The sequence below is a fragment of the Gallus gallus genome, chromosome 2 (assembly GCF_016699485.2).
Source record: "Gallus gallus isolate bGalGal1 chromosome 2, bGalGal1.mat.broiler.GRCg7b, whole genome shotgun sequence".
NCBI classification, from domain to species: domain Eukaryota; kingdom Metazoa; phylum Chordata; class Aves; order Galliformes; family Phasianidae; genus Gallus; species Gallus gallus.
Genome location: NC_052533.1, coordinates 145,934,993 through 145,960,728, shown reverse-complemented (window position 1 = coordinate 145,960,728; position 25,736 = coordinate 145,934,993). Strand labels below are relative to the sequence as shown.

The 25,736-nt window shown below is 41.0% G+C and overlaps 1 protein-coding gene and 1 long non-coding RNA gene across 15 annotated transcripts in view; both read left to right on the top strand.

The window, feature by feature from the left end:
- The window catches only part of TSNARE1 (t-SNARE domain containing 1), a 483,485-nt gene that overhangs the window by 351,031 nt on the left and 106,718 nt on the right, over positions 1–25,736 (top strand). The gene's annotated exons all lie outside the window — the stretch shown is intronic.
- The window catches only part of LOC121109568, a 30,234-nt gene continuing 10,217 nt past the window's right edge, over positions 5,720–25,736 (top strand). The window contains exons 1-3 of the long non-coding RNA XR_005856953.1: positions 5,720–20,252; positions 24,961–25,034; positions 25,314–25,412. This is a non-coding gene — a long non-coding RNA (uncharacterized LOC121109568). The remainder of the gene's footprint in view (positions 20,253–24,960; positions 25,035–25,313; positions 25,413–25,736) is intronic.

The window sequence follows — 25,736 nt, the reverse complement described above, 5'->3', positions numbered from 1 at the left end:
AGAATGGGCACATGAGAGCATGTTGGTTGCTTAAAGAAGAACTAGGGTTTAGGAGGTGTCCTGCTCTGCAAAGTGATGTGTTTTTGTACCTGCTCAACCAAGTTATGCAGCTTTACCGTGAGGACGCTGTGAACTATAGTGCTATGGACTTCCCATGGTTCACTGGGAACCTCTGACACTTGCTCTGAAGACAGATAAAATGTCTCCTTAACTGCCATTCTAGCGGGTCTCTTCCTATAGGTTTTACGGTGCTTTGGATCAAACCCACTTGGGTACAGCAATCAGAACTTGCCTAACCTGCAATCTTACTTCCACATAATACTCCAGCTGTAGTTTTCCCTTGCACGTAATGTCTAGAAGTAGCAATAGTAATGATAGAAAGGGCTAAGCAAAGCATCTGAGAAGGAAGCTCATTCACTTGGTTGCACACCCGCCCCCCCAAACCCCATTTATTCCTTTAAATAATATAGATTACATTCAATGCTAAGAAGCAAGTGTATGATTTTCGGAAGTGCTGAGCTCCCATTGTCTTCAGTGGGCGTCGTGGCTGCTCAGCATTTCTGAAAACCAGACTCATAATGATCAGCATGTTAAGAAAATATTAAACAGCTAAATCTTTTCTATCCCTTTTTCTCCATGCTTAAGTCAAGAGAAAGCTTCTCCCTATCCCACATCCTGTTCCCTGTAGTATGACCATCTTTCTCCTCCTGTCCACCACTCTTACATCCCCTTCACCTGACATCTCACAGCTCATGCTCCTCGCTTGGAGCTCATTTATTGGATTCATCTGATTAACTGCAGATGTCTGCAGTGTAAGTGTCTGCATCTGGACAAGTTGCCTTAGACTCCATTTGTAGTCAGTGCAATGAGTCAGCAGAGTCAGTGAAGCTTAGGGCGTGATTTCACATCCTAAAATAGGCCTCTGCATTTGGTCAGATGACTCATGCTTGGAACACCATTGGCTATATTTACTATCCTCCAGCATCTAAAGTGGAAGTCAAGACAAGGAACTCAGGTGAGACACCTGTGTCAGATCCTGAAAGTGAGATGAAATGAATCCCATCCTTTTTGTGAACTAGTACATCAGTGCACTGTGTATATCACTTTCACCTCCTTCTTTAAAAACTCTTTCTGTCTTGGTACCTACAGGGAATGAATCAAGTAATAAAGGGTAGTGAAGTGGAAATATGATGGTAAGTCATAAAGGAAAGTCAGCCCAAACCTTAGGTTGGATAAATTGGAGCAGCTTTATTGATTCCAGTGAAATCTCTCTCCTATATGAATATTGCTTAATAGAACTAAAAAGAAAAAGGAAACAAATGGTAAGTATGCCCCTGAACTGTCTACACATATTCTCATCATTATCGTTCAGTGTGAATTAATAGTCCACTGTATTTTCCTTCCAATTTCACGACTACTGTCTAGATTAGGAGATTTTCCCCAGTGGTAGGCAGTTCCTGCTCCTGAACCATCCGCTGTTTGCTCTGTAGTGCTCCATCACCTCAGCGATTTCACATCCTAAGGACTGATAGGAAACTGCTGGGATCTCTATAGGACTACAGGTAGAGTGTGATTGCTTGGGATGTGAGATCTCATATCAAATATCTCCCACCTCCTCTGCAATAGAACTTCATTTTTATCTTTAGTAGTGTGCCTCACCTAGAGATTTTCAATGCTGATTACTTCTAATTTCTGTGATAATTTAGGAACTGAGCGATGTCTTCAAGTTAACTCTCAAACTCATGATTGATCAAATTAACAATCAACCTAAAACCTGAATATTTACCCCAAACAAAGTGTCTTTACCTGGTGAATCCTGGAAACTCCAAGCGCGGGCAAAAATCCCTGTCAGTGCAGCTCAGCCATGTACAGAACAGCACAGCAGGAAGAGCTGTTATGAAATAGATACATAAGAATCAGTGTGGAACACAGCAAAATAGAGAGTAATAATAATAAATTGAATTTAATTAGTCCTCCTCTGGTGTTCATTATTGCTATCTCCATCTTTTGCTTTTCCAGTTCATCAGACATAAGCACAGGTGCTGTTGCACCACTCTACATATTTAAAAGAAAAAGCCCACCTTCTCCTCAGCCTTAAACATTTCATCTTAACTCCCTCATTCATTACACCATCCAGTTTAAAATTGCCCCTCTGTGTTATAAAACCCACCATAAAGGGAGACCAGCCTCAGCCACAACATTCTTCTCTCTCCGTCTCATTATTAGCAATCATTTCCCAGAGCATTTCTGCTGTCGGTGAGTCTTCCCTACAGCTCTGACTTTATCCATGTGCTGCATTTGTTCTGACTCATTTCAAACATGTTTTATCTGGCTGCTGAAAACAGCTCATCTCCCCATAGCTTCTGCCTCATCGTTTCTCCTTCCCTTTATTATTATTAGCCCATTGGTGATGGGCGAATTTTTCCTTTGTTATTATTCGCTCATTGGTGATGGGCTAATGGTTGGACTGGATGATCCTGTGGGTCTTTTCCAACCTTAGCGATTCTATGATTCTATGATTACTTAACCATAACCATATTATTTAACCCTAAAGCATTTCATGGGCATAGTTGGTGTGAGAGGTTGTGCATTGAGTAAATTATTGTCGCAGGTAGATAATTTGTCATGTAATACAACAGTTGATGAGCATGGTTGGTCTTAGTCACTGAAAACAGACTGCGTTACTAAATCTTTATATTAAGATTAAAGAACGCATTTGTTTACTGCAATGGGAAAAAAAAAGCAAATAAATCAAAGTATTTCATTGTCTTTCTTCCTCTTATCTGTGCACGTGGATTTGTGTTGCACCTACCAGTGCTCACAAATCATTGAACAATATAAAAATCTTCTGTAATGAAGCCCCGAGATCTGTCACTAGTGAAAGTTGTAGGGTCACTCAGGGACTCATTGACAAGCTTTAAGGCAGGAGATGGATTCTCAAGAGTGAAAGAGCTAACATCTATCAGGCGTAATTGAGCAAATTAATAGCTTTGTGAAGTCTCTTCTTCGGTTAGCCTCCCATGAAATGACAATAGATGTGGCAGGGTTACACTTATAGCCTCTGCTTACTTTTTTTTTTTTTTTTCTATTTTCACTGTGGGATTGTGTACAATTCATGATGACAGTGAAGAGGCTTCCTCTCCAAAATCAGCTGCACTGTTAACACTGAAACAAATACGTAAAAGGTGAAGATTGAAGAGTGCTCACCATACCCTCTAGTAAATGCTTTGAAAGAATATTTGCTTTTCTGCACTAGTTTTGCCCCATACATCATCTTGGTCACAATAGGGAGCCAGCAATGGGATCTGGAGCCCTGATTTCTATTACCCATTTTCAGTTAGGCATTTTACAGCCCTTTTCTTTCCACTTCTCAGCTGTTTCTGGAAATCAATGGCTGTACTGCTGCACTTTGTGCAGATAGAAGACAATGTTAAGTTTTCCTTGAGATAGGAACTACTCTCTGTACATGCTACCAAGGGAAGAAAATCTGAAGAAGAAAGTGTAGTAGCCTCCACCAGAAGATCTTGCAAGAAGGTGCTCTCCATCCCTTTTACTAAAAGACAAAAGCCATTTGGGGTCACCATCACGATGTGCAGTTCTCCATATTCCTGACAGTTCAATACTCTCGTTTGTGCTCTAAAAATGTAAGTATGATAGTAAATTGATGGCATCAGTATCTTGACAAAGGATATAGAAACCATTCAAGACACAGCCAGCATGAAGATGCTGCAGTAAGCAGGGTCAGCTCATTGCTATTTAGAGCAAAGAAGAGCATCACGGTACTCGGTGGACTGAGTGTTAGAAGTAAGCAGAGTGAGGAAGTGGAGCCTGAATACAGATCCAGAGGCACTAATCCCCAGTTTGGCACAGTATCCATGCTCCCTGGATCATACCTTAAGCTGTTCTCCTTTCTTCCTAACTATTCACTTCAGCACATTTAATCTGTCTACCTAAAGCATTTCCTTCATCTGTAAAATAAAATTTGCATATCTTTTTGACCCATTGTTAAATTTTTCAACGTTTTTTCCTAAATGACAGCACTGTTCCAGTATTCATCTCATTACACCATTTACGGAGTAAACCAAGATTGTGTTACTTGCTTTTACTTTTCTCGTCTTTGAAATTTCACAGGTCTTCCAGAGCTATTAAAAATAAACATAAGTGGGTCAGTCTTCTTCTAAGAATACTACTTTTTATGGAACTTGCCTGAATTGCTTTTTGAGAACTTTCTTGTAGGGAAAAACAGGGAAAAAAAAAATCTCAAGTTCTTAGTATTTTCCCTGCTAAATCAAATATTTCTCATATATCAGTCACATATTAGTGGATTTGCTCTGCGTACACTATACATTCTGTTAAACATACTTGGTTTCTAATTATAAGGGCGGATAAAATATTCACAGTCAGGACTTTGGGGATGTATAGTCTTTGTGCACAGTGGGCTTTCTTTGTAATTGAGTTCCTAGTTCTGAAGTTAAAAGATGGTTCATTCTCTAATTTTTCTAGATGCTTTCATTTTTGGTTTGTGTTTTGTTGTTGTTGTTGTTGTTTTTCCTCCACCTCAGATTTATTATTTATGCATGTATTTATTTATTTATTCTCTGGAGGAGTAGAAGCGTTGAAAATAAGACCATTTAAAAAAATAAAACTGTGCTTGTGTCCCCAGAGTTTGTCTGCTAGCAGACAAAGAAGAGCTGGTTGATACTTAGTCCCTACAGCCAACATTATTTATTCATTATTTAGAACAGAGATGCTTCAATTTATATCTTCACACCCATCAGTTTGTTCCTTCCCACATCGCTTCCCACTCTGGCTGTTCCAGAGCTTCACAGCTCCTATGTTGACAGCCTTCTTCTCATTCTAGTCTGTACATCTTTATGGCCAGTTAAAGCATTTGTCCTGCCACAACTTCTTCAGTTAGTTTTACGAGCTTGTCTCCCTCTGTCACGGTTGGGCCTGTGTTTACTCCCTTGTTTTGTTTATATAGATTGGTTATGTCCTTTCTCAACTTTCATTCTGGTGGTTTAAACCAGCTGTGGGTAGTATACATACAGAAAGGCAAAATGAAACAGTCCAATCTTAAAACATCTTTCATGGGATTTATATTTGCTCTTCGTGCAATAATGACCATAGTCACAATCTCCCAAACCATCAGCCAGCTCCAACAAGTCACAGATCTGCTTTGTGACAGTGATGTTACTCATGTCAGGACTTTGGAAGAAGCAGCCACTTTAGAAGAGTTAATTGCAGTAAAATGAACAAGTTACATTGTTGGTTTCACAAAGTTAAACCTTATGGCAGGGTATCAAACAGGACCTGGCTCTTTCCTTTATGCTTACAGGGTATGTCAAAGAAGAAAAAAATAAATAGGATCAGGCATGGGCAACAAAGGAGTGTGATGGGCTGTAACTTTTTTTTTATCTCTTATCCTCATCCTCCATGATCTGATTTTCTGTATTCACAGAGTTGACTCCTGTAATTGTGAGCTCCTATGTTCCTTTGGAACAGCTACAGGGTCCTGAACTTTGGGCAAAACAACCCCAGGCAATGCTACAGGCCTGGGACAGATTGGGTCATAGAATCATAGAATGGCCTGGGTTGAAAAGGACCACAATGATCATGGAGTTTCAACCCCCCTGCTATGTGCAGGGTCACCAACCACCAGATCAGGCTTCCCAGAGCCACATCCAGCCTGGCCTTGAATGCCTTCAGGGATAGGGCATTCACAACCTCTTTGGGCAACCTGTTCCCATGTGTCACCATCCTCTGTGTGAAAAACTTCCTCCTAATATCTAACCTAAACCGCTCCTGTCTCAGTTCAAGACATTCCCTTGGGGAATAAGAGTGGAATGGAAGACTGTGTAGAGGAAATGGACCTTGGGGTGTTGGTTGACACTCAGCTGAACATGAGCCAGCAGTGTGCCCAGATGGTCAAGAAGGCCAATGCATCCTGGCTTTTATCAGATATAGAGTTGCCAGCAGAAGCAGGGAGGTGATTATCCTTCTGTACTCAGCCCTGGTGAGGCTGCACCTTGAGTACTGTGTTCAGTTTTGGGCCCCTCACTGCAAGAAAGTCATTGAGGCCCTGAAGTATGTCCAGAGGACAATGAAGCTGGTGAGGGGTCTGGAGCACAAGTCTTGTGTGGAGCAGCTGAGTGAGCTGGGATTGTTTAGTTTGGAGAAGAGGAGGCTCAGGGGAGACTTCATCGCTCTCTACAACTACCTGAAGGGAGGCTGTGGTGAGGTGGGATTCAGCCTCTTTGCCCATGTAAATAGCAATAGGACTATAGGGAACGGCCTCAAGTTGCGCCAGGTGAAATTCAGGCTGGATTAGGAAATATTTCTTCTCTGAGAGAGTGGTCAAACACTGGAATGGGCTGCCCTGGGAGATGGTAGAGTCACCATCCCTGGAGGTGTTCAAGGAACGTTTAGATGTTGTTCTGAGGGACATGGTTCAGTGAGAAATAGGTGGACATTTGGACTAGATGATCTTGGAAATCTTTTCTAACCTTGGTGATTCTATGACACAGGGCTAATCCAGACATTGAGTGGACCAGGGTTAGGACATACTGGTGCCGCGTGATATCTCATTTCATGCATTTTCCCTTGCTAAGATCTGCTCAGGAGCAAGTCATCCTTTCCAGAGGAGCTCTGGGTGATAGATTTGTGCACCTATTGTTCAAAGACAAGATGGTATTTACGTTGCTTGTTACTGCACCCCTTAGGCAGGTGATATTCTGGACTAGCCTGGGCTTCCTAGAATGACAAATGTTACGCTTTTGTACTGTCTGTAAGCTAGGGCTAAGCTGCAGGCCATCATTTACTCTGAAACCTGAGAAATATTCTCTGTGCTCTCAGCTTTCCTTTATGCTCGCTTTTGGCAAAGTTAGAGTGCATGAAAAAGATGATACACCAATTACATCCACCCTGTCTGCTGTTCGGGGGCAAACATGTCTTATGCATTATGATTCAGAAGCTTGCTTGTGCTTTTTTTTTACCAGCTTCTGAATTCTCTGCATTGATCTGTCAGAAAAGCAAAAGGTCCTGAATGAAGATTATGGTCCAGTGCAGTATGTGTTTGCTCTGTACTGAAGGATGAAAACTTCTACCAAAGGGACAGAAAAATCACAAGAAGCCTCAGTTTTGTCCTCGTGAGGACAAGTCAATAGTTTAATGCCAAGAATATTGGTCATTAAAAGGGATCTGTAGTCCCCAAATTAGATTTTATTTTGACCTAGCTTGTTCTTGAATCAGAGTTATAGGCAAAAATTCAATTTCATTTGGTTTATGTTCAGTTTCTTCTTTTGGCCTTCAAAAGCAGTATACTGAATCCATGCTATTCTCATTACTGAAGGAAGGTGGTGGCAAGGAATCCCATGGGACCTCGTGAGTCAGTATGTCCTTCCTTTGATATCAGAGTGTCCAAAAAACCTTTCCCTATCCCACTTTACATTTAAGGTAATAATGTCTTTGTGACCTGTTTTGAGAGGCATCCTTTGGTGTGATCCACATGCCTACTCTCTGTATAGAGCAGACAAGGGCAAACATTTGCCTTAAAACTCACCATTGTCTCTGTGGGTAGGAACCAGTTGCTCCTGGTCTGGGAGGAAACTCTGCTTTATGGACAATGAGAATACAGAAGCATGGAGATAAACCTTACGATGATGGTTGCTGCCCATATAGTGAAATGCTGAAACTGCTAAAACAACACAACAGAACCATGTTTTGTCACACTTCTATTCATCTTTTCCTCACCAGATTTTCTATGTCAAGCTAGAAGCAGTCACCTGGCACGAGAACTGTATAAATGTCAGAGAAATTCCCCATCAGCTATTTTTGGGCAAAATCAATTCTCTCTATATTTGAGAAGCTCTGTGCTTGCTAAGCTCCCTACCTTTTAACTGCAAATTGCTGTAAATATTTTCCCCTTATCATCAATACAGCACAGGGAAGCAAATCCAGTTTGAGGCTGAGCTGGTAGGTTTTCAGGCCAGTTTAAGCCCGCTGTTTTATTCATTAATTTTTACCTAGATGTGCAAAACCTTACTTCTCTTGGAAGCTATGAATCATAGAACCATAGAATCATAGAATCCCTTGAGTTGGAAGGGCCCTTTAAAGGTCATCTAGTACAATTCCCCTGCAAGGAACAGGGACACCTACAGATTACTTAGAGTCCTCCCCAGCATGACTGTGGGTGTCTACAACAATGGAGCATCTACCACATCTCTGGGCAGCCTGTGCCAGTACCTCACCACCCTCATCATATAAAACATTTTCTTGATATGCAATCTGAATCTCACCACTTCTAGTTTGAAACCATTTCCCCTTGTCCTACCATGGCAGATGCTGCTAAAGAGTCTGTCCCCTTCTTTCTTACAGCCCCCTTTAGATATTGGAAGACTGCTCTCAGGTCTCTCCAGATCCTTCTCTTCTCCAGGCTGAACAGCCCCAGTAAGTCCCATGAAGTCCTGCTTTGATGCCACGAAGTACAATCGAGCCCCAAAAATATCACCTGCTGTTTTCATAGGGAGGGAAGAATGCTGGCATTGTTAGAGCTGCTCTGTGTGGTTGTCACCTAAAAGCTTCTATGACCATGAGTGGGTTGGAGTACAGAGATGCAGGATCAGGAGCAAGACATTTGGGGTTCAACCCAGAGCAAATGTGGATGCACAAGGCCAAAGAGTGACCCAAAAAACCTTTGTATTCACTGGGAATGATTTTAATATCCATAGAATCAGTACCTGCCCCTCTGCTCCTCTGTGTGGAGCTGCAGACCACCATGAGGCCTCCCCTCAGTCTCTTCTGCTCTGGGTTGAATAAACTCGTGGACTTCAGCTCCTCCTCATACATCTCGCCCTGTAGATCCTTCCCCGTCTTTATAGCCCTCCTTTGGATGTTATTTAATAGTTTTATGTCCTACTTCTCTATTGTGGCACCCAAACCTGCCCCCAGTGCTTGAAATGAGAGTGTACAGTGCAGAGCAGAAAGGACAGTCCCTTCTCTCACCTGGTGGAAGTTCTGGCCTTGATGCACTGCAGGGTAGACTTGGCCCTTTTGGCTGCCAGGGCACACTGCTGACTCAGTTTCAACTGGCATCTACCAGAACCCTCCAATCCCTTTCCATGGGACTGCTCTCCGTTCTCTCATCCCTCAGGGTGATAGCCAGGGTTATCCCGTCCCAGATACGAAATCTGGCATTTGCTTAGTTGGTCATTGCCTAGTCCTCCATTCACTTTGACCAAACTTTGCCAAATTTCTCTCAGGAGAGATTCTACTGGGGGATGGCTGTGGGAGAGTAAAATGCCAGTAACTGTTGTTGCCAAGTCCATCAAGCAGGGCTTGTATGAACAGGAGCATTATTGCTTGGCGTTGTACAAGACACAAAATGGCTCGCCTTCAAACTGCTATTGTAATTTTCATCAAAGCTGTGCTTCTGACTCAACACACTGTACTTAACACAATTTATGACAATATTTCTCCCTCAATAGCTTTTTGGAGAGTGTGTGCAACCTATTCTGCAGACTGCTGGTTTTCTTACTTAGCATCTATTTTATGGTCTGCATTTTAAATTCCTTTAAGTGCAGGCAGTTGAGGAACAGGTTTCTGGGAGAGAGAGAGAGAGGTACCACAAGTCAATCCCAATTCCCTCTTGCAGTATCTATACACTCTTTATAGGCTAGTATCTTCTCCCCCAGAGACTGCAGCATTTCAGGAGTAGACAGAACAATCCCAGTCTATGTAAATCACTTAAAATTATAATGTTCTGTGAGATACTTCCATATATAAGATGGAGTATTGATATTGATGGGGTAGTAACTGTTAGCTGAGATCACAGACCTCTCATACTAGGCATTACCCAACACCATAGGCAGAATTTGTTCCCACTTCAGAAAGCTTTCATCATAAATAGGTGTATTATATAAAGGATGGAGGAATAAAGAAAGGAAGCCACACAAGATCTGTCCATACTGTCAGATATCTCCTACATATTTGTCCCAATACCTGTATGTCCCCACACTGCATAAATATTAATTCTCTTCCACGTTCTTTTTTATTATTATTATTGTTTTTTCCTTGGATACTTCTTGTGAGTTGTTTTGTTGTAGTTGTTTTGTTGTAGTTGTTTTGTTGTTGTTATTTTGTTGTTGTTGTTGTTGTGTTGTTGTTGCTGCTGGTTTTTTGAATGAACCAACTAGTCCACTCCTATGTGAAACCTGGATGTTTTGGGACATGATTCCCTTCTGTCTGGATGGAAGCACACCATGTCAAGCTCCGTGCAGCATCTAGAGCCCTCCAAAGCTCCCCTAAACTTACTCTGTCAGACTCTATGTTCAAGGCATGTAATCCATTACCATACGATCATGACAGAAAGCATCCACCCTGGTGGAGAGTAGCAATGTGCTTCTGGCTGCTTTGATGTGCAAATCAATCAGTCAATTAATCAGTCAAAGGAAAAAAAAAAACCCTGCACTAAACTTCATGATTATATCTTAGAGCTACAGATGCACCTCTGTAAGTGCAGAGATACATGCTATGACACTGCTGGTCCCTTCCAGAGATGCTATCAAGGACAGAATATATAGAGCTAATCACTACGAGTTAGTCAAAATCACAAAGTAGACATTTTTTGGCAGTGTAAATATAACGATAATACAGTTCTGTGGCAGAACAGATTATTAAACTGGCTGGAAGTGGTATCACACTGTCAGTTAAAATCTAAAGAAATTTTTACCTACTTTTGTGGTTGTCTTCTTTCCAGCGCTAGGTTTCTTGCCTCTGAGTCCAGTTTGGGGAAAGGAGAATGAAGGGAAGGTGTAAGTCTGATGTCTTTTCAGGAGGTGAAGATAATATGAAAAGCCTGAACTGGCTTTAATAAGCAGTATTACCACTAGAGGAAAGAGCCAGCCATTGTATTGGCTGTTTGACACTACAACAAATGCAGCAAAAGTCAAATGTGTCAAAGCATGTCTTTCAGATATTTCAAAGACTGTAACTTGTACTTAATTAATTACTTCCAGTACTGAGAAATTATTATGGCTATAGCACAAGTTCAAGAGAGTAAATCAATAGATGACTTGTGCAGGTGGACTCCCGAGGTTGTGTGAAAGAAATAAGCCTGAACTCAGAGGCTAGAGAATCAACTAAGTTCTCAGTATAGCCCATGCAGTCAAAGTACGTGGCTTAGCATAGGTGACTGAAGCAGGAGTAAGATGAAAACACCAGATTACAAAAATTTAGTTATACTTTTCCACATCAAATATAAGCTCCCTGCACCAAGGCTTCATTCAGAGTGTAATAAGTGTGGGAGCTTTGCAACCTACTGTAGGCAACAAGTTTTAGTGGGGAGGTTGGTCTTGATGATCTCCAGGTCTTTTCCAGAGGTCTTTTCCAAACCTACAATTCTGTGACATTGACTCATGATCAAATTGTCTTTGGCAAAGCCTAGGATTCACTTCAATCCCCCAAATCTCTTTTTTAGGAAATATAAGTGATGCATTGGCTTCCCTTAGCCTTCTGTGACCAGCAGCTTACTGTACGTATTGGCTGAAGATATTAAAGACTTCAGGGGGTATTCTGTGATGTGATGATCTGCACCATGTGAGGTCTTTCTTTAAAGTCTTGAAATACTATGCAAGGCTGCAGAAACCAAAGATAAAACTTAGTTGGATGGCCTGGCAAGATACCACTTTTTCTGATACTTATCAAAGTCTAGTAGGAAGTCTGGGAGGTCCCATGGCCAGAAGTCTTCAGGTTAATCGTGTGTCTCATGATGTTATATTATCATTTGTAATAAAACTTTATTTCTCCCATAGATGTATGCGAGCAATGTAACTGTACATTTTGCAGATGCTTCTCCCCCTTAGCATTAATTTCATTTCATTAATTTCATTTGGCTTTCCTTACAAGAAGAATTCACACTTGTAAAACAGCTTCCATCTGTCTCATCATCTTATTTAAGATGCAGATGCAGACAGACAAGTCACTGTCAAATCTTCACAAAAAAGTAGCATAAACTGCAGTTTAGGAAATCATCTCCACAGTCTATGGCACAAGGATGCTCATCTCTCCTTTTCTGCTTTTTCTTTCTCCTCGTAAGGCCATGTTGTACTGTTTGAGCTCTCCTACCAGCTTCTGTTCCCCCATCCTTCTCCTCCCCCTCTTGCTTGCCTGACTATCCCAGTCATAATTCTCTTGTGCTCTTGTTCAAAATGAAATAGCCTGTTCTCTTCTCCCCTGTTTTGCTGGCAAGTTCTCCAGGCTTCTGATCATTTTCTTTGCCTGGCCATGCTTCCTCCTCCTCTTCTACCTACTTCATTTTAGTTCATTGCACTTCTTTTCCTTTTGTTTCATTTTTAAGGCAATACAGCCCAACTCAAACACAATATTCAAGGTGAGAGCATATCATTAAATGATACAATGACATTATGCTACTTTCAGCTTTATTCTCATGAATTCAGTACAATATGACTTCCTTTGCTTTTGTGACTGCTGCTGTGAATCTGGAAGATATTTTCATGGAGGTGTCTACATTTGCACTCCGAACTTAAGAATTTTAATCTATCAAAGGGACTACTGTAGGCAGCTTGGAGATGTAGTTCAATGCTCTTCATTCTTTCTACGGTAGCACTGGGGAAAGCTCTGTGAACATCCTAGGTGGAAGGTTATTCTGGGGAATGGTGCTGGTTTGATGTCTTTTTTTTTCTTGGTTGCTTTTGTTTGGTTGGTTGGTTCGTTGGTTTGGTTTGTTTTATCCATGTTAGGGAGTCAGAGCTCAAGGGAAGAGGGATTCCTCATTGCTACTGCATTAGTCTGGGTCTAAACTCAGCTCAGTTCCATGTTCTGGCACCGATGGATATTGCTTCAGTTGCTTTGCCTCACTGGGCTTCTATTATCCATCAACAAATCAACTTTTCCTAAACTCAAAGAGAAGCCTTAAGGCAGTGTGGTGCAATTCTGCATTTGGTGAAAATATGAAATCTTGCCTTGGTTCAGTTTCTCAAGCAATTTCTGAACTGTGATGCTAATAGCCCATTTATTCTGCATCTGTAAGGGTAAATTTTATTCCCAAAGCATCAGAACATTATTCATGCTGCCTGCTGAGAGTAGGCCGTGGTTTGTACAGCCTCATACTCTCTGCCCAAGTGATGGCTGGGAGAACCTAGGTCAAACTGAGATGTGTGTCGAACTGTGGCTGACAATTAGTGGTGTGATGCTCCCAGGACAGTTCTTGAGTCTATCCCTGGCATACTTCATTTTACTATTTTCATATTGTCCTATAGTGCTTTTGGGCAGTGAGAAGGATTGCTTTTGCAGGAGCACCTTGATATGGCCATGTCCAACCAGTTCAAGTCAACAACATCTTCTGGCCTTGTCAGAGGGATGTGGACAAACCTGGGCTGCTGCTCTGAAAACCTCTGTGCCCTGGCTTATCTTTCCTTCCTTGCAATCATGCCTCTTTCCAGAATGTGCTGTGGGATTTCTTTTTGTGTGATAGAATGCTGTGGGATGTACAACATAGACAACATGGGCACAGTAGAGGCAGCTTGAGGGTCGACACTGTGATGTGGACAGGGCACTACTGAGGGAACTGACTCTAGGGCTGGCCTCAGAAGCAACTGCTCTGTGATATGTTAAGATATATTAAGCCCTTCTTTTGGGTTAGGGAAATAAGAGGCAGGAACTCATTACATGGCCTAAATTAATCTTAATGAATTCCTAATAACCATCAATGGGCAAGGGTTATTATTTGGGAAGATTAGCAGGAGTGTGTCGAGTTCTGCCTGGTGAGACAGAAGGTAACATGTCTTAGGCCTGTTCAAAGGAAATTGAGGTTTCCAGGAAATTACAATGTTGTGGTCCAGTGGAAGCAGCAGTGAAAATCCGGATATCCTGTGGCTGGAAGAGCTAAAATTTCTTCATGCATAAAGCAAATCTACATCTTCAAGGCCCCTTCCAATCCAGGCAATTCTGTGATAAGCTTTGGCCTTTTTTCTTTTAAAGAACTTGGAGTCTGCAACCCTGTATTCCCATTGACATTTTCAATATGTAAAGGCAAATGTCTGCTAACTGCACATCTGTCAGAGAGATCAAGTCCCATCACAGGAGCTTTGGCCTGTGTTCACTCCTTGAAAGTGACAATAGGGAGGCACAGTAGCACCATGTAAATGTGGACATTTGAAGTTCTTAAATTCATTTCCCTTTTCAAACCTACTCTATAACCTCCCTCTCACTGTGTGTTAAACCTGTCCCCACAGCAAGCAGATTTCAAGTGTGAGCATCCGTTTTACCCTGGCTAGCATGTGCAATGAAAACCTTATCACAGCCAATTATTTAGGTCTTCACTGAGCTTTCCTGGCTACTTCAAGCAGTTTGAGTACAAAGTTTGTATAAAATGCTTCCCTTCATTGCTCCCATTCCTTGTTACCTGTTAGGCTATTTTATTATATCATCTTCATGATGAAAATCAGTAGTGATATAGAAACATGGGAAATTTGTGCATCCTGCAGACTCTCAAGACAGTCAGAGCAGTGAGATTCTTGTTTTCCTCAATTTGTGGATTTAAGTATGCTGGTTTTATCAGAATATGCATCAACAGTGCTCTTATGGGCCCACCAATGGAGGAAAGCTTTTTTAGTAAAAATCCTCTCTAAATCAGTAGAATAAGAAAAGATAGCTATCCATATCTACAAATTCAGAAACAGAGAAACCCAAAAAAGTCCCAGTGAGCAGTATGAAGATCTTATTTTGAGGAACAGACTTGCATACACATATAACGTAATTCATGGACACTGCTGACCACATTTCGAGCCTTGCATGCTTTCTGTGTCTACAGGCAGGATGCAAGAATTGGTCCCTGTGGTTGGGACAATGACCCAGCATTCTCAACAGGAGGGAAACAAGATTCAGTTGAATTGAAAACTGTTGTTTGTAAGTGGGAAGCATTTATAGAAATGCAGCATGGAAAAAAAAACAAAACAAAACAAAAAGGCAATTTCCTGGGGAAAGTAATGTAGGAAAAAAGAATAGAAAAGAAAAAATTACTGATTTCTTTTGAAATTGGTTGAAGATGGTATCTGTACCTAGACCTGTGCATGTGCATATGTTTATTTATCTGTTTGTCTAGCCATCTTTTCACATGCAACCTATATCCTCCTCTAAAATTAACTTTTTTTTTTTTTCTCTTACACAAGTGGCCTTTAACAGTCTCTATTGAAGGTGAGGAGGTGAGTGGTGGGAATGCCAGGCAATTCTCTGCAGCCATACCTGGGAATGCAAATGCCTTCCCAACAGGAAGGTTTGATATGGTTGGTTGAGAATACTGACAGATTATAAACTACTTTTTAACCATGGGAACAGCCCCGTTAAACTGCTCATATCTCCTACATCCTTTTACTGTATTCACCAAAAAAAAAAACACTTTTCAAGTCAGTAGTATTTGTGGGGAAGAACATGTGGCTTGTTCATTTACTACTGTGACTTGGGTGTTTTCTCCTGAGTATTTCTCTTTTTGAGCTCCACTATCGCAATTGCAGGAACTGATATCTTTCTCTGCTGGATTTAATTGCAGTGTTTCCATTTGAGTAGATGGTCAGATTAAACAGAAGAAGAATGCATTTCAGCAGCAGCCAGAGTTGCACATGATTAGAAGCAATATGAAGAATGTATTTACTCCAGAGCTTCCCCTTCCCCAGCATTCCACTTGAACACTGATTCCCCCATCCTATATCCCCCCTCTTATTTTAGAATAGTTCCTATTTCTCATTTCTCCCTATTTTTCCCTCTCCCTTTGCCACCATTATGTAAAAGCAAAAGTTATATAATTATTTTTTTGAGAAGTAATCCTATTTTTAGAGTAGTGTGGGCTATAGCGTGCAAAATAAGCATGTGAAAATACAGCAAATGGAGTGTAGAAAGCAGAATAAAAATGATACAACATCATCCAGTTTATCCATTTCTTTCTGAAATAGGTAATTACTGTCTTTAGCTGCCATTGGAAGCTCCCAGTTAATACAGAAAATGAAATCCTAGAAAGAAAGAGGTTGTTAAACCACAGGTTGCTTCACTCTGATTTCTTATCCTAATCTTCATTTACTTCTGAAAAACATGCAATTTTTCTAACTTCTTAGAGACCTCGTTTTAATAGTCAAATACTTCGGCCCAGACCTTTAATTTTTACAAGATATAAAAAGTTATTTTATACCCAACTGCTTACACATTTAAGCCTCTGCATCCCTCAGCTAGTTTTAGTGCTACTCTGACAATGAAAAGGGCTAATTCAAGATCTATTCTTACATTTATAGCATCGTAAAGAATGTTCAGAGTAAAGACTTCATTTGCATATATCATAAAAAATAAACAAAATAATTTGCATAAAAGACTGTGCACATAGCAGTGCTTTGACCAAATGGAGAATCTTGGGAAATATCTTTGTAAGATGAGAAAGCGGAGGGGGAAGAGAAGATGACTTACCAAATGTAGGAAGGCTTTTAATGGGTGGGATGCTCTGTTTCTTTATATTCCTAAACCCTTTCCCACTTCGCAGTTTTAAGGCAGACAAGAGCTATAAAGATCCCTGGGAATCCCTTGAGAGGCGTTGTGTGACAACTTCAGGGATTCTCTGCATTGAAAGCGGTTATCTGTGCATCAGTGCTGTCAGGTCCAGGGTTGTACAGGTCTGGCCAAAACCTGAGAGGAATCCCAGTGATCAGTCATGCATATTTATTATGCATTTTTAATCCTCTTTGTCTACATGCCAGATTTCTCTCTGGTATGATTCAATGTTGCTGAAGTCAGTAGCCTGCAGTGGAGGTACACAGATTTATTGTGTGAGGGGAGAATCTAGATTGGTGGCATAGCCATATGGCGTGATGCAGGGACCATTTAGGATTTACTGCATTTTTACACATATAACATGAGAAAATAACCCTGACAGCATCATAGCCATGTTTGCATCCCTTTGTACTGCCATATCTGCCTTTATTCGGGAAAACAATTTCACTTCATGTTTTAATTACTTCTGTTTCATAGAATCATGGAGCCATGATAGAATCATAGAATGGCTTGGGTTGGAATGGATCTCCTAGTTCATATTTGATGAAGGATGCTCTACTTGACTGACTATCTCCTGATTGAGGTCCATGGCTAAACTCCATGAGTTTCAGCTCCTCAAGTTTACATAACTTTAACTGAATCATAGAATCATAGAACATCTTAGGTTGGAAGGAATCTCAAAAGTCATCTAGTTCCAACTTCTGCCATGATTAGGGATGCCACCCACAAGATGAGGCTGGCCAGGGCCCCATCCAACCTGGTTTTGAACGTCTCCAGGAACGGGGCATCCACAGCTTCTCAGGGCAGCTTGTGCCAGTTCCTCGCTACCCTATGTGGAATAAAATTCCTCCTGATACCTGAGCTGTATCTCTAAATCTCTCCAGTCTTACTTAAAAGCCGTTTCTCCTTGTTCTTTTGCTATCTGTCCAGATAAAATGTCAGTCTCCCTCCTGTTGATAAGCTCCCTTGAAGTACTGGAAGGCCCCAGTGAGGTCTCCCAGGAGGCTTCTCCAAGCTAAATAAACCAAACTCCCTCAACCTTTCTTCACAGGAGAGGTGCCCCAGCCCTCTATTCATCAGGCTTTTCAAGCATTGTTCTACATGGACCTTGTCTTAAACCAAATAGAAAGCCAGAAAAGCAGGAAGTTAAAAGCTCCATGAACTACCTTCTTGAAGGTTTTAAAAGTACTTGGCCACTTTCCTTCTATGAGGCTTTGATTGTAACACCCTAGATCTTCACAGTTTCCTGTATCTTCCAGTAGGCTTTAGGTTTCTGTGACTAAACTCTCTCTTTTGTGAAATAAGGGTTGTCAGAGACTACATTGCAGACAGAGACTGTGCAGAAGGTGCTGTCTAAATAGTTTGGAACGACAGGTTGTGAAAGCTCAGGAGAGCAGCCTAAAGAGTCACTACATCCAGCTAAAGATTGTAAAGCAAAATTGCTATTTGGATGGAAGAGTCCTGTTCGAGTCCTATGCCTGAGTAGCTAGGTTAGTGCTAGGGTGACTAGCAGGTGCACTGAAGAAAACCACAGAATCATAAAATTACTTGGATTGGAAGGGATTTAAAGACCATTGAATCCTATCTCCTCTGCTGTCTACAGGGTTACCAGCCACTAGATCAGGCTGCCCAGGGTCCCATCCAATCTGGTTCTGAAATAATTCAATCCACACCAGGATTTCACAGTCCTCTGTCCCTGCCCTCATGCAGAGGTTAATGGATCCATGAACTGCTTACCTGTGGACTGTTTTGAGAAGGTAGCTCACTATAAGTGCACCTCTAATATTCATCTTTGCCCAAAAGATCACTGCTCCTGTGAGCTCCCTATGGACTCAAGGAAGGGAAAACTGCTGTCTGCATCATCATCAGCTGGAATTTTTCACCTATATTTTATAGGTTTAATCCATAGTAAAGCTGTGATCATGTCTTCATATTTCTGTAGCTTTAGAAATCTGTGGGTTATTATGCAGTAAAAATCACACAGCAAGCACTCTGCAAGAGTAAGGGTAGTATTGTTGTCCTGTCCCAAATCTTCATGTAGAGGCTTCTCCTTTCCACCTTTTGTCCTCCAATTTAAGTGAAGGGAGATGTGCTGCTCTTCTGATGATGGGACTATGAAATTAGTTTCACACACAACAGAGAATTTAAACATAGAACAAAAGTGGTGGAGTCACCATCCCAGAGGTTTTCAAGAGATGTGTAAATGTGGCAATGGGGGACATGGTATAGTGGACATGGTGGGGATGGGCAGATGGTTGGACTAGATAATCTTAGTGGTCTTTTCCAATCTTAATGATTCCATGATTGAAACACAGCAAGCTTAATTTGGTGTCCAGTATATGCCACTCCGTTTTATATAGGCCAACAGTTCTGTGTCTAGAAGTTGAAATATTGCATGCTTTTAGGATGGTTTTGTAGCAAGTTTGGTACCTTCTCAGCTCTGAAATGGAATTCCCTTGTTGCCAGTTGATAGCAGCATGGTACAGAGAATGAGATGGTTGGCTTGGAAATGATGCTGTTAACACCAGCTCGTAATTTATACCATATTACACAGCAGGGCAGGAGCAGCTAACGCAGTGCTACCTAAGTAAATAGTCATTTATGTTGCTCCGATTAAAACCTTTGGAAGTATTTCCAGCAGAGTATATAGCACTAATGAATCTCATTATTCCGAATTGCCATGCAGAGCCAAGTGTATGGGGGGACTTTGTCAGGTAGCCCTTTGCAGTCACAGATCTTGGGGATGTAACAGCATGGACATAACTTGCACCACAAAGAAGAAACATACTCTGTGATGAGACCTTGCAAAGTCAGTCTGCTGTGATGCAGCATCCCTCCATCCTCCTCTGATGCAGCATCCAGCTTTCCTCTTTCTCCCCAGCTTCACTTTTTACCATCTGTTCTCACATTCTTCTATTTTCAGGATTAAGTTTGCTCTGCATTTTTTCCCTTCTTTTTTTTCTTTCTTTTTTCTTTCCCCTGATTATGCTGAATTATACGAGAGAAACAGAAGATAAGAATATCCAAAATAATAGAGCAATAGAGATCATCCCTCGCCCAGTTCTCCTGGCTTCTTCACTACAGATAAGACAGAAACGATCAAGTCAAATAAGATCAGTTTGTGAAGTTTCTATCACTTTCTTCCAGCTCTTCACCTTATTAATATTGAAGCCGTTGCACTCTATAATCTCGTGCGTTAGCTTTACCCAGGCACGCTGCTCTGGTGCTGATTCGTTTATTTTAATCAAAGTTTCGCCTCCTGATATTTTTCCCTGTCTAGGCTGGAACAGAGAAAATGAAATTTCAACAAAACACACACACACAAATCGTTAATATTTGACCTCTGGAACAAGCTCATTTATTAAACATTTTTTCATCCCTTTGGGGTATTCAGAGGCATAGTTTCTTTGTGTGTTACTTTGGCAGTAATACTAGAGCGTTTCCCCATGGGCTTCTCTAAGTGATCTCAAGTGTACACTAATAGCCCTTTGCCTTTGGCTTTCATGAGTAGAGCACACACTTAGTCACAGGATCCCCTTTGGGTGATGGGATTTTTTTTTGGTGGGGTATTTTTTTATTCTAGATATTTTCTGGGTTCTGTTTTTTTTGTTTTTTTTTTTTTTTTCTTTGCAGCTTACAAGAAGACAGATTGTTTCAGTGTGAAGTATAGTAGCCTTCTACTGCAGCTCTGGAGCTTTTAACAGGTGGAGAATATTAAACGTTCACATATATATGTGTATTTATATGAATGTGTGTATTTCATGATGTAAAAGAAGCCACAGAAGAAGATGCTAGAAGCTGGTTGTTGTGTTTTGTTTTTTTTTTTTACCTCATTCTGAAGAATGTTTCCCTCCCAGTAGCCTCCAAATGATATTGACATACTGGTTGTCTCCTCACATCATTCTGGGTGACAGACCCTCTTACAGAAGGTTTAGAGATTGAAGGGCCTGGAAGCACATATTATAACAATTAAGAATCCAATCAAAACAACATAATAAAAAGAGGAACTGAAACTGCAGTTGTGACACTCAGCACTGAATCTTGAATTGGGGTGTTTCAACAAGCAAAGCTTGACAGAGGAAACCTCCATTCTTGGGTGGAAAAGGGGATACTTCTGATGGGAATATGTCACACAGTGCTAGTGGGACTCACATGCCCAAATGGATGGGATACTGGGGAAGTGGGGATTAAAATAAAAAATATTAGAGTTGGTAGTAACAGTAGTGTCCACAGCTTGAAGGTGGAGCATTAAGTGAGGAACAGCCCCTGAGCTACGCAGCAACTGAGGCTATGGAGCAAGTCTTGCCCCCACAGTGTAAGATTAGGAAGAGAAAACATCTGGGATTGCAGAGGAGTGCTAGCTGGTTTAGGATTGATAGATGCACACCCTCTTCTCTGTTCCTCTTAAATGCTGTATACTTTTAATGGAAGAGTGTGCATATAGAAGTGTATTCCAAAGGAAAAAAAAAAAAATGTGAGTAGCCACCTTCATATCTTACCTTCACACCCCCAAAGCTAACCCAAATATCCTGCAAGACCAGCACTTTGCTTGCACTGATAGGGTTATTTACTGGAGAACTGGGGACTCTATCTTCACCACCTCAGAGCTGTCCTGTCATGCACATGCCTCATCTTTAAGGGACACGGCTGTGGGATATCTGTTTTCCATCAAGCAGCAATTAGCAATGATTTCGGAGTGTGCTTGTTTAAGTGATTTTTGTATCTTACTAGGCTCCTCTACCCCTCCACCTCGTTCCTCAACAGCCAGTTCTTTTTCTCTGTTAATAACCTGTGATTTACCTATATATAAAGTATATTACTTTCTGATTCCCACTGGGCATATGGAACAGATGTCCTTTTTCAAGGGACTTATCAGCAATTACAAATTATGTAGTGTAAATAAGTTTTCCAAGACCTTCAATTATGCATATGAGCTTAAGGCTAATGAGACGTGGGATCAAATTTAAATCCACCAGCCTACAAATTTAAGAGCAGAGAAGCCTACTAAGATGTACAGCTTTAAAGATGGAATGTGAAGCCAGTACAAAAAGGTGTACCAGATATTTGAGAGGAAGCTCCATGAGGTCTTGATAGGAGATGTGCATGAACTAGGATCCTGACTGAGGCTCTCTTAGTTTTACCCTGGGCAGTAATCAACTTGTTTAAGTAAAGGAACTGCTACTTTTGAGCCACGGTGAAGTGAGGCACTGGAACAAGTTGCCCAGAGAGGTGATAGATGCCCCATCCCTGGAGACATTCAAGGTCAGACTGGATGGGGCTCTGAGCAACCTGATCTAGCTGTAGGTGACTCTGTTCATTGCAGGGGAGTTGGACTGGATGGCCTTCAAGGGTCCCTTCCAAATCATATGATTCTGTGATTCTGTGAAAATATTCTTCAGGGAGCACTCTCTTCTAGGAAAGTCATAGGACAACATGAAAATTAAGTTCTGCTTCTGCAAGGGAGGTTATATTTAGCTGTATGCTTTCCAGCTACTTTTATTTGCAGATGCATCAGGTGCTTTAGAGAAGAGCACATGGGGAAACTGGAAGTCCTGTGTCTCCCTAGAGTCCTCCTAGTTAAAACTGTAGAGAAATAAAATGGGTATCTATGATGCCATGCCTATTTTTGTAGTTTCGCTTCAGGACATCATGCCCGTTTCTGCAAGCTGGTCTCCATAAGCCATTTCTTCCTTCTGCTCCCTTGAGGAAGATCTCAAAATCCTGTGAAGTATCTATACCTGTATATGCACACACGTATGCACATACAAACACATACACAAATATGTATACATAGATAGGTGCATAAATTACAGAGTCATTAAGGTTGGAAAAGACCTATATATGATCATCTAGTCCAACAGTGAACCCATCAGCACCATGCCCACTAATCTATATACCTCAGTCACACATCTCCACATTTCTTGAACACCTCCAGGCATGGTGACTCCACCACTTTCCTGGGCAACCTGTTCCAATGCATTACCACTCTTTCTGGAATGAAATTCTTCCTAATGTCCAAGCTGAAATATGTATATCTTTTGCCGTGGATACTTTTGCCTTAAAGCTTAGAAATATATCAAGAGCACATCTATGGCTGGTTACTAGTGAGAATGGGGGAGAAAATCTTTTCTCTTTTCTGATGGGCTTACAAAAACTTTGCTAACCTTCTCAGTTTTTCACCTCCATGTATTACATATCTACTAGTCTACTCCAAACTTATCTCAGGGGTACTGAAAGTAGCTGGCATATTTAATATGCTCATTTTCTGTTGTTGTATATCAGCTGAAGTTATGGAGGAGATGAAATAGGATTAAATACATACCAGAGAGATAAAGAAGGTATGTCTAGTGCCAGAAGGCAGAGAAGCCTTTGAAGTCTCTGGGAGGTATGACTGTTTCCTCCAGCTCAAAATTTGTATCAGATTATTTAATTCATTTTAAGACTGTATATTAACAGGCTATTTTAATAGTTTAGCTTCAAGCAAGTAAGTTAATGAGCAGTCAGTGTTATACTTCTGCTCTCTGTCTCATGATCAATAATAGATCACCAACTCCATAGTTCAGTATGAAGTGAAGGTACCTTTCTCCCCAAAGAGGGTCTGCCCAATGCTAGATATTTTTTTCATGGTAAGGAGGTGATAAGGTAGATAGATGGACAGATAGATATGTAGATCGCTCTGAATGCCTCCTGTTTATTTCCATGGGAAGTACAACAGACAAAAAGAACACAGTAACACTGCTTGATACAACAAATTCTTATCTACAAAGCAGTATTTTTCAGCATAGTCACCACCATTAGTTGAGCGTTTTTGCCAGCAAACAAGAGCCTGCATGCCACACTCATGCATCAGCAGAGGTGGCCCACTGTTTAACAGCTGCTATGACAGCATCATTGCTATAAAAATGTTGCCTATACAATCCAACTTTCACTGTGCTAACATCTACTCTTTGTCTCCATAAATGTTGAGCAAGCATCAGTGAATGGCAGTGCAATTTTTTCTAAATGGAGGAATTCACTGACACATTTTCCATGTCAGACACCATTTTGTCAGGCTGCCTCTCTGCTGCCACCTGTTGCACAGATGCAAAATGCAATGGAATATTCAACCCCCATGTGCCTCTGGTGATGTGGGCCATCATCATAAAATAAAAGGCATTACTTTCGGAGCAGTTCTCACAGAAAGATGGATGGTTGGATGAATAGATAGATAACATTTTGGTGCAATTGAATTTCTCATTTCATCTATAATAGATAGAAAAGTGAACATAGGCATATTAATTCAGGAAGATATTCTGTGGAAACATCGAAGAATGAAAAGCATCCTGGAAAATTCCAAAATGTGGTTTTAAATATCATCACCCAGTGCAAGGTGCCCAAATTGACTTTAGAAGTACATTGTTGTTATTAGTAGTTGTTATAATAAGCAGAATTAAGCAGAAACCATTTCCTAATGGTGTTTTATAATTGCTTGTTGGTTATTTCTGGGTTTTGGCTTAGAGCCTTTTATTCTTATTGCTAACAGAAAAAGTGTAATAACCACTAGCTGCAGCGTACTGTGGAGGACACCATCCAAGTTAGGAGAATATGTAATGAGCAGTTTTGATTCACATTCTCTTACTCTTTAGAAAATAATTCTAGTCTTTAAAAGGCTCCATGCACCACTTAACTCAGTAATTGGCAAGAGGGGATGGAAATACAACATTCTGCAAGCAAAGTTGCACTTTTCTGATTACTCTGTGAAGAGAGCAAACACTCTTTGTCACGTATTCATAACTTCTTCCCAGTTTCCAGTACTCACTCGATATCAGGCACTTGGCAGAATCTTGCTTTGCTTTGCCTGGAAGGATGCTGCCTTTGTGGAATATGTTAGAGGTGCAGTTTGTTAGGGCTGTTCCATACCTCATTTTAGGATTTTTATGACAGGAGTGAAACTGCTGCAGGGCAAGGAAATACAGATGCTTTTCTGATCCACAGGGAAGAGATTTCTATGTGGGGATGTCCTCAGCTTAAAAGGATCACAAGAAATGCCTATTGTAAGGACAGCTCCAGCCTATCATATGTAGCACCAAACTTCGGAAAAATAACCTGGAATAGGGCATAACCACATAGGACCTAACTTCACGTGTTTACTGTCTGCGTGTCAGTACTTGGTATCCATTGTTGTCTAGGTTATGTTGTCATGGAATCTAGAAATACGAATTGGAAACGATCCTTAAAGACCATCTAGTCCAACTCCCCTGCAATGAACAGGGACACCTACACCTACATCAGGTCTCTCAGAGCCCCATCCAGCCTGACCTTGAATGTCTCCAGGGGTGGGGCAGCCACCACCTGTCTGGACAACCTGTTCCATTCTCTCACTACCCTTACTGCAAAAAACTTTTTCCTTATATCCAATCTATGTTTATCCAGGTATAGCCAGTCCTTCATAGTCTGTGACATCGAGGAGAGAGGTCATCCAATCAAGCGTGAGCATCTGTGTTAGGGTGAGAAGCTCCATGCCTTTAACTCCATTTGCCGATGAGTATAAAGTATCCTTGGGTCTTTTAGAAAGAAACAAATACATCATGCAATGTAGCTTTAGCTCCTATCATTTATTATCCTAGACATAGGATTTTATGTCAAAATACCAAGCACTTTATTTGTTGGCTTCTGACTGCCTTCTGCTTTTTCTAAGAGGTTAAAATTTGAAAGAAATCGTCTGACCTTAAATGTGTTGTTGTGGTCTGCTAATCTCAACTCTGTGTTTTTGGTAAAACTCACAGGTACTAAAAGCAGAGCCTCTGCAGAACTGACAGTCTCTCAATTTACTTGACCTTCTGTAGTCATTCAAGAGTTTAAGCTCCAACAAGAGTATTCTTAAGGTACGAAATCTTGCTTTCTAGTTCACTGAACACACAGTGAGCCTTTTATTGACATTATGTGCACTGTATCTTCAGGGAAGACAGTGAGTTTATAAGTGAAGAGGTTTGTGAAATTCACATCCAAAAGTCAGGGAAGCTAACAAGCAGAGATAAAGCACTCCTGACAGGGCTATATTCAGTATTAGAAAATATATATATATATATTTCAGAGGGAACAAATGTATCAGGGAGTTTGAAATCAGAATTAAATCAGTTCACTGATATTTGCATCTTCTTAGTGGAGATTTCAGTTGTGGTGAGATCATTACTTTGTTAAGTGATTAA